Source organism: Euprymna scolopes, chromosome 2 (assembly GCF_053919585.1).
Source record: "Euprymna scolopes isolate OS-2025 chromosome 2, ASM5391958v1, whole genome shotgun sequence".
Lineage (NCBI taxonomy): Eukaryota > Metazoa > Mollusca > Cephalopoda > Sepiida > Sepiolidae > Euprymna > Euprymna scolopes.
In genome coordinates this window covers 15,741,878-15,751,877 of record NC_136483.1, presented here as the reverse complement: position 1 = coordinate 15,751,877, position 10,000 = coordinate 15,741,878, and the positions used below count along the sequence as shown (strand labels likewise).

At 34.4% G+C, this 10,000-nt stretch overlaps 1 long non-coding RNA gene across 1 annotated transcript in view; it reads left to right on the top strand.

The window, feature by feature from the left end:
- Positions 1-10,000, top strand: part of LOC145289023 (uncharacterized) — a 54,896-nt gene that overhangs the window by 11,699 nt on the left and 33,197 nt on the right. Inside the window, exon 2 of the long non-coding RNA XR_013869302.1 lies at positions 5,233-5,342. This is a non-coding gene — a long non-coding RNA (uncharacterized LOC145289023). The remainder of the gene's footprint in view (positions 1-5,232; positions 5,343-10,000) is intronic.

Sequence of the window (10,000 nt, the reverse complement as noted above, 5' to 3'; positions counted from 1 at the left end):
CGTTTAGGTTTAGGCACAGATAAAGAGTGGGGGAAATTAGTGATAGTGTTTTCTGCTAGACAGGTGTTTCTTGTGAAAGTTTGGCGAGGGGGGATCATAGAATGGAGCTCATCCAAGCACTTGCCATGAAAATAACGATAAAGCAGAGACAAACTCGCAACATCTCTTCTGTGAGAAACAGGTTGCAGGGAAGAGAAAAGGACATCCCGCACAAGGCTACGAAGTCTATTTTGAACCCTATCAAGGCAGGCCAAGTCCTTTCTAGCAGCTCCTGCCCAGATGTGACAACAGTACTTCATCCTTGGATGTACCTGGCTCTTATATAGATAGAGAATTGCATCAGCAGCGAGATATCTATTGGATCGATAGAAGGAGCCCACCATTTTTCCAGCGGTCTTGGCAACGGATTTAATGTATGTGTTCCATTTAAGATTAGGAGTAAAGGTCAAGCCAAGAAGCTTGTCAAAACATGAGGCCTCCCCAAGACGAGAGCCATTCATTTCAATTGATGCCAGATGGGGATCAGAGTGTTGATGATGTGAAGATAAAAGCTTGGTCTTAGATGCATTAAAAGTAACAAGCCACCTCTTCCCCATTGTACGACTTGCTCTAAATCAGAGGAGAGAGAATCAGAGAGGACTTGGTCGTTTACGGTCTTAGATGTGCTACCATAGATAGTAGTGTCATCAGCATAAATGTCAACGAATGATGTGAGGATGTGATTTGGAAGATCATTAATGTAGATCAGGAAGAGAGTTGGACCCAGGATGCCATACCCTATCAAAGGCCTTTGATATGTCAAGAGGAATTGCCCTAGAAAGGTTGCCTCTGCCGAGAGATTTGCTAATCCTATGAGATATAACTGTAAGCACATCTGCTGTAGATCTAGCAGAACGGAAACCATATTGCATGTTACTAAGAAGATTATTTTTGCTGAGATGGTTGATTACTTCTCTATTTAACACAGATTCCAGCAACTTACTCATGACGCACAGAAGACTTATTGGCCTGTACTGAGAGGGAGATGACTGATCACCTGAATTCTTAAATACGGGGCATACTGATGAGATTTTCCAGGGTGACAGGAAGCAATTCTCCTTAAGACAACATTTAAACAGTTTTGTAAGGATGTGCGCTAGTTCTGGTTGAAGTCTTTTGAGTACTATAATTGGAATATCGTCAGGGCCGGTTACTTTATTGGAATCAAGGTTTTTGATTAGCTTGGCAACATCATGTACAGATATTTGTATATCACATAGCATGTTTTCTGATACAGGAGGAAATATTAGAGGTTGGCAGCCTTGGTTGCAAAGGTTAGAATTAGCTGCAAATTTTGTGGCAAAGAGTTTGGTTTTGTCTGATGCTGACGAGATTACCTCAGGTCCATTTATGAGAGTTGGGATAGAGCACATGCTTCTGTTCAGGATCCTGTTTGCTATTTGCCAAAACTGGTGGGAACCAAGCCGCTGCTCGGCTACTTTGGACTTTACGGACTGAGCATATAACTCTCTTGTGTTCTTTATTACATTTTTACAGTGGTTGCTGGCAGTTCTGAAAGTGGCTTTAGTCTCAGTACATCTATTACGTTGGAAGCAATGAAAAAAGTGATTTCTATGCGCAATGGCAGCTGCACATTCTGGAGAGAACCATGGTTGGCTGGTAGGTTTTTGCTGGAATTTGTCGAGGATATTAAACGATCAATACCTACCATTAACCATTCTGTCAGGTCTGATACTATAGAGGACACATTCTTTTTAAACATGGAATGCAGAGGTAGATCTGATATAAATGTACGGAAGCTATCCCAGTCAGCCATAAAGTATCGATATACTGTACGATGGAGAGGTACATCTGGGGACTTATTACATTTCACTTTTATCTTAACTGATACAACGGAGTGGTCGGAAGACCCAAGTGGAGACAGAACAGAAGCTGAACACAATTCAGGGTAAGTTGTGAGAGAAAAGGTCTAGGAGACTTTCATACTGGCCGTCAGTATCGAGAACACGGGTGGGTTCGTGAACAATCTGAGTGAGGTCATAAGCAATGGAGAAATCATGACAGAACCTCCCCTCATCATCGGTCTTGTTTGAGTGAGTTAACTATCCCATATTGTGAACATTGAAGTCTCCACAGACATGAATATTAGCTGAAGGATAAGCAGATAGGGCATGGTCAATTTTCTCAGATATGCTTTTAAAGATAGTAACTCCGCTGTTGTGGGGGCGATAGAGAGCAAATATAAATGTAGTAGTTTGAGTTAGTGCAACCTGGAAGCACATATAGGGTAAGTTAGGATCTTCTCTGGAGATGTCCCTACCACACGGAAAGCCATCTTTTATATAGGCACATATTTCATGTCCATGGCGATCTTGGGGGTCTGATTTGGAAGTTAAATTAGAGTATCCTTTAATTACGAATTCATCTAGGGAAATGTTCTGTCCAATGACAGTTTCACTTAGAAATAATATGTCTGTTTTAGTCTCCTGTAATTGGGTTTCAACCTCTGGAAGGTTAGAACGTAGACCCCTGATGTTAGAGAAGGAGACCTGGTAGTGGGGGTCTATGTTAGAAGTTGGAGATCCGGGTTTAATCTTGTAGAAAAAATTCCTCTTGTAATCTTAGTCTTGTAGAAAAGACAAAAAGTTTATGATTATGAATTTTCATGTTGAGAGGGAACACATCTGGTTATTTTCTGGAGGGAAAATAAAATGGTCATTACTTGTTTAAGTGATATGCGTGCATGTGTGTGTTCATTACATATGAAAACAGCACTTCGAAAGAACTTGTTGAAAAGAATTAATTCTCGTTTTTTATGGTACATGCAGAGAATTTAGGTATATGATGCACACAAGTCACGTTTTACGTCCCGCAAGACGGAGTCGATAGTGATGTTGTTACTCCTAAAACTGCATCCCAGACTAGTTTGATTTACACGCGCAAAAGATTATAGGAGAGTTCTAGAACATTCTGGACTATTTGTTGTATTACTGAGCACGAAGTGTAACATAGTCCTTTTATTGCATGTGTGCAGGTCAGCAAATGACAACCTTGTGTCTTTACGCGTACTTCCAACGCATGTGTGTTGAAAATGGTGATTGCTATGAAATGTCTCTGCCGCAAATTTATTCTGGACATATATATAGCTGCCGTTACACTGTCATCAGTTCAGGCTCACAGGGCAAATAAGGCTTCTGGGCTTTGTGATGATGTCTAAAAGAAGATAAACTTTGACTAAAAAACTTGAGACTTTGGTATGGATTTATCATCTAATTCAATGTGCCATTGGACCTTCCCTTACTCACTTAAACAGTGCATTGCATGCTGTGCAAGCTCAATTCCACTTTAAAGAAAATCACGCACGGTTACTTTTCAGTGTTTTTTTTTGTGTGTATTCTTTCTGTGATGCACAAAACCTGAAAAATTCCTGAAGTGTGATCACACTCGAAACCGAGAAGACAGCTGCCATATATATATATATATATATATATATATATATATATATATATATATATATATATATATATATGATGAAAATAATGGAAATAGTATTCCGACAAAATAGAGAAAATAAAAAAGGAACAAACCGTATTATGTGTTCACCAACGTTTCGTCTTTATTTCGAGTGTAGATTCAGTGTAGCTTAGTCGCCATATATATTTTATAAATTACTAACAGAGGAAGTCTCGAAATAAAGACGAAACGTTGGTGAACACATAATACGGTTTGTTCCTTTTTTATTTTCTCTCTCTCTCTCTCTCTCTCTATATATATATATATATATTCCAAAAAAAAAAATATATATATATACTCACAAATTAATTTATCTCACTTTCTGAAAATTATAATATATATTTTATAAATTACTAACTAGCTCTACCAACGTATTGAGCACTTTTGAAGTAAATACTTAAAGTTTACACATAAATCTATACTTTCATATATTAATTTTATATGAGTAAATGAAGTAGTTATATATATATATATATATATATATATATAACTACTTCATTTACTCACATAAATTTAATATACGAAAGTATAGATTTATGCGTAAACTTTAAGTATTTACTTCAAAAGTGCTCAATACGTAGGTAGAGCTAGTTAGTAATTTATAAAATATATATGGCGACTAAGCTACACTGAATCTACACTCAAAATCTATTAAACTGTAGACGAGAAATAGAAAACAACTGTGTTCACAAAATAAAACTCACTCTAGGATAGCGATACAAAATAGCTTTAAAACTTACAATAACAATAGAAAACAAACAAATAAATAAATTAAATAAACATGAATATGCATAAACGATCACACATATTACTACAACAATCGCTACTGAGAAAAAGAAAGAGATCAATTATTACAACGATTATTACACAACAAATTCTGTTCCTCAGAAAGTTTATGCCAATATTTAACATTTTTATTTTCACTCAATTTTAATTTTATTCAGTTTTACAAAAAATTCTATAATGCAATGTTTTACTGTAGACAAAGAGATCTTCCTCAGCCATTTTCAGTCCTTAACAACATCCCAGGAAAATACCAGACTCAGCTGTAAACCAGGGTAATAGAGAATGGCCTTTTTTTATTTACATGGTAATGCCTCCTGAAGCCCTTTCTATCGGTTCAGAATCATCTTGAATTCAGTTGAAAACATTCAACCGCCTGAGAATGGAAATGAGGAGGGGGTGATTAAAAAAGTTGAAGTACAAAACCGACCCAACCATCTGTAAATGTGGAAAAGAGGACCATACAATGCAGCACTACCTTGAGGTCATTTACTATCTAACCAGTGCAACTTGAAAGATCTTGCAGAGTGAGGAATTGTCATATAAACACATGCTTTAAAGTCATGCAAAGAAGAAGAAGAAGAAGAAGAAGAAGAAGAAGAAGAAGAAGAAGAAGAAGAAGAAGAAGAAGAAGAAGAAGAAGAACTGTAATAAAAGCACACAATTCACAGGTTCATTGCTTTTCGCAACGATTTCAAGTAAATTTGATAAACAAGATTCTTTAATGTTTTATTCGGGTCAACTATATCTTCACTTTAAAAGATTAAACATTTTGATATTCCTTTTTTTCTTCTTTCTCTCCATCTTTTTACAAATATTTTATTTTCTTTGTTATCTTCTTTTTGACATATCGTCTGCTGATTCTGCTGGTCATCAAAAACCATGTTTTCATTTCAGATTAAATGATCTTCCCTTTTCTGTTTTCTTGTTAAATAGCTTTGAAAGCAGCCTTTGATGAAAAGACTCTCTTCTCAAAATATATCATCGAAAGCGAACAGAGGGTGAAGCAATTCCACCAAGAATTACTCAAAGAAGATGCTTTGCAAGTAAGTAAATATCTTCATCACTCCGATTTATTCAAACCAAAATTTAGTATGATGCAGTGGTATAGATACTGGCGCAATCTGACAATTTGGCATGCCATGTTCGAGTCTTATTTGGTTTCTAGTAGCATTTTCGTTAGAAATGTTGGTAACATTTACATGGCCCGACCTGTGGGTACCTGATTTATCAAGGAAAGGTTTGTCCTACACTACAAGAGAGATATAAGGGCAGGATGCATCGATTCAACAGGCTGAAAGTCTGTGACTGAAGACTGCAGTCACTGGAGAAGACTTGCGTCAAGAGGAGTGAAAAAAGGATAGAACAGCAGTAAAGGAAGACGAGATACCACAGATGACAGCGGACAACAATATGGTTTTTGCAACCAGACATCACATACAACTGTGACAACTGCAACAGAGACTGCCGATTTATGATAGACTTGTGCAGTCAGAGTAACTGCTGCACTTCAGCAATGCACTAATCTGAAGCACAGAACTCCATTCTCTTATGAGACAGACAGATGCAAAATATATATATATATATATATATATATATATATATATATATATATATATATATCACATTCCTGCCTTTACGTATAAAACTAGGACTTATGAAACAATTTATCAAAGCTCATGACAAAACTGGACAATGTTTTCGGTACATTTCATCTGAATTTTTGGGCTTAGAATGATTTGTTTTATCCTTGCTCTTCTAATAGCGCAGAAAGCAAGGAAACTTTGTATAATCACTCTATTGTCTTTATAAAAAGTTTACCATTTTTAAATCAACACAAATAATCCATTGATGATTTTCATATTTCAGATGTGTTAAGACAGTTTTGATAGCCTTGTATGTTTCCTTTAGTGTTGTTGAGTGTCTAGTAGGTATAGATGCATACATATTAGAATTATGTAAGAGCACAGATTTCAAACTTCTTTTAGAGCTGTCTATAAACAATCTCTATTCTGGATTATAATCTTTTACACCTGACTTTAGGAGAAGTCCAGGAATATCTACACCAAAAAATAAACAAAACAAATCTGGCAATTCTTCAAATAAATGAATAAATTCATCATCCCATGTTCGGTAAAAAGTAATGTTTGTTCCAGGTTGCAAAAACTGTCTATAATGGAGTCGAGAAGCTAAGAGTTCGGATGATTCTTTAAAGAGGTTTAAATCTCTTATCAAATCGCTAAGATCTTCTTGATCAAACATACGGGGTCTAAGGATGGTGGTAATCTGGATCATTTGTGTTGTCTAGTTTTTCAAAGCTTGTATCTAAATTTTAATTGGGTAGATCAGACAGTTCTTTAAAAACATGTTTTTTTTTGTTTTTTTTGTTTTTTTACACAGTGATCACCACTTATCAAGGCCCGGAAGCCACTCAGGGATAAGGGTTATTGCAAGTACATTACGTTAGTGTGGAGATTTGATGAAGTGTTTACTTAAGGGGGCGGTTCATTAGGAATTTGTTTACATTGGACTTGAAGACACACAAGTTGTAGTCCGGTGGGAAGCAGGCAGACGGAACAGAGTTCCACAGGCGTGCAGTTCTAAGAAAGAAGCTTTGTTCATGGAATCCACGTTTTGATTTAGGCACAGATAAAGAGTGGGGCAAATTTTTCACAGTGGATTCGGCTAGACGGGTGTTTTTCGTGAAAGATTGGCGAGGGGGGACCAGAGATTGGAGTTCAGACGAGCACCTGCCATGGAAATAACGATAAAACAAGGATAGGCTCATCACAATGAGCCACTGATAAGCTTTTCGGATAAAATCTGTTACACTATTTTTTTCATCATTTACTTGAAACTCACTACAAATATAACAAAATGAATATGGATGGTTCTTGCAGGATCGAATTCTTGATATCATTTTGTATATTTATTTAGTTATTATATCTGCAATGAGAAAAATGATAAAGTTCAAACTATCACTAAGTAAGTAGATACAGCTGTATTTAAGTGAACTCTCTAAGAGTAATCAACAATATTGGTATAGAAGTTATAGGCTAGAAAAAAGTAAAATGATCGTCAACAGTTTTAAAGAGATAGCATACTTACACAGGTGAAAAAATATATTCAATTTGAAAAAAACTAATACTTTTTGAATAAAACCTCAGGTTTAATCAAGATGTGAAACTTTAAATAACTTTTTTTAATCTGACTTTCTGAAATTGTAAAGGACAATATTTTCAACATAAAAAATACTATTGTTTTATGGCTCCAATATTTGGTTTTCGTAGTTTCAAATCTACAAAATTTTTCTATCTAAGTAAAGAAATCCTCTACTAAAACAAAAGATTTTGATGTTATTTTGAATTTTTGAAATCATTGCTTTTTTTAAGCTGTATTGAATAAGCTATTAGTACATATAACACCAAATACTTTCACTTTAATCGGACCAAAAGTATGCTTTTTGTTAAATCTTTAGGCACATCACATATCTCGGAAACTAAAGCTAATCAGATAAAATAAATGTCATTTTTTAAATCAGTGCATCAAAAATTATAAAAATTGACCCATAAACACACGACACCAAAATCTTTGTTGACAAGTGTAATATTAAGTACTTAGAGAGTGAACAGATTTTGAATGGCATTTGCTATTTTTTTATATTTGTAACAAATACAACAATTTGCTTAATTGTTTAATAAACATAGATGATTAGCCATTGAAAACTTTGGCATATATCAGGAACTCTTACTAAACAAAAATTCAAAGCGAGTATATTATGTAATTGATGAAATCGATTGGAATTTTAATTTTTTCTTCTAAAATAAACAAAGATCCCAAATTTGCATAATCGACTGGCTAGTCAAAATCTATCGATGACAAAAATCGATAACTACACCTGCACCACTGTTAATGCAATTGTTAATCTTATGTTAATTATATGTTATCAAGCGATGTTATGTTAGTAGAATAGAAAATCGACCCTGAGTTTACTTTCAGCAGTCTTGTAACTCTCGCTTTTCTTATTTTGTCTCTTAGTTCTCACGTTCCATGAACAATGTTTCTGACAAAGACGAAAGAATTGCTGTTTTTTTAACTTGGAATTTATCCATCTAACACTTATCCTTGGCTAACTTTTGATTTTGAAGTAATATTTTTATTTATTTATTTATTTATTTTAGCTTTTTACATTATGCCTTGTCTAGAATGATTTCCATAAAAAAATAAAATATTTGAAACTGTTTAGTTTTCATCTTTTCTTTTTAAAAATACCTGGATAATAAGACAAAAACATATTTTAAAATGTCTGGAAAATTCCCCCATTTTCCACTTCTTTCACCTGATCCAATTTTTTCACCAAGATTTGATACCCAGTTTTATCACCACGGCAACTAACGTTACTGGTTTCTGAAACGAATGACCTGGGTCAATTAAGTTCCAATAAAAGTAAGACTTGCGTGTGTTTCCTATGCATACCTATCATAACATGATTGAGTGGCAAACATCAAAAGAGAATTTGCTCAAATCACAGCATTACCAAATATGTCAAAGAATTCGTTTAAGGTAGCAGAGCCATGAAATCTAAGAATAAGCAAATATCTTAAAGCAACAGGAATTCGAGAACATTCCATAGATTTATTTCTTTATCGAGTTCTTTCACAATTCTTATTCTATCATTCTTATTCTATCATTCCTATTCTATTGTTTTTATTCTATTATTCTTATTCTACATCTTATTGCTATTCTTATTCTATTTTATGCCAAAATATGTTGAATATCTCTTATGTAAGCATTTTATTTTTTATTTTTATTTTATTTCATTATTATATTATATAGAGTTCTTTCATTTGTCCTCTAATCATATCACATTAAATATTTAAAGATCTTAAAATATTTAAAATTATAAAATGTACATTCAATGTTTAGAGGTGGGTTCTTTCGGTTGCACACATTTTCATCTACAAATTTTTGGTTAGAACTTTAAGAATGTAGTTCACTGGGAAACAAAAACCAGTTGCTTTATTTATAAACAGCTTTAATAGAAATACTTCAAGTCAGCTGTTTCTGATACTTACGTTTGATTCCACATGAATACAAAAGTCCCCATTCTCTCCTGGCCAATGCTGGGAGGGGGGTGGCATTTACTCGTTTTACATAACCACATCCATCTCAGTAAGTTTTTAGTTTTTGAAGTGGAGTGGTTGCAGGCATGAACCCTTTAGTCCTCACATTACAGGAGCGATGTTTTTGACAAAGAGGGAATAATTTCTACTTTCTAGGTCAGAATCTAGCTTCTTTACATCAAGTGGCTTCATGCCTTGTCTGGAGCAACTGCCCACCAAAAAAAAAAATGTCTGGAAATATATATATAAACTTATTAGGTACGACATTTTCTATTTATACAAAGATTATTAGAGCACGCATTTTCAGGCATTCTTTTAAAGTAAATTGAATTGTTTCTTTTTGAGGACTGGTTTCTTCTGTGGAAAGCAACCATTTATTAAGTCACCTGATGAGAACTTCTGGTTTTAACCAACCATTTATCCCAAACTAGTGTCAAGTGTCGCGACTACATAAATTTGTTTATATTAATAAAAATATATCTTGCTCTTCTTTTATTGAGCACTCTTAATTACCTCGTTAAATTTATTAGTTATCACTCTTGCATATCTTTAACCTGGTATATATATATGTGGCAGTGATA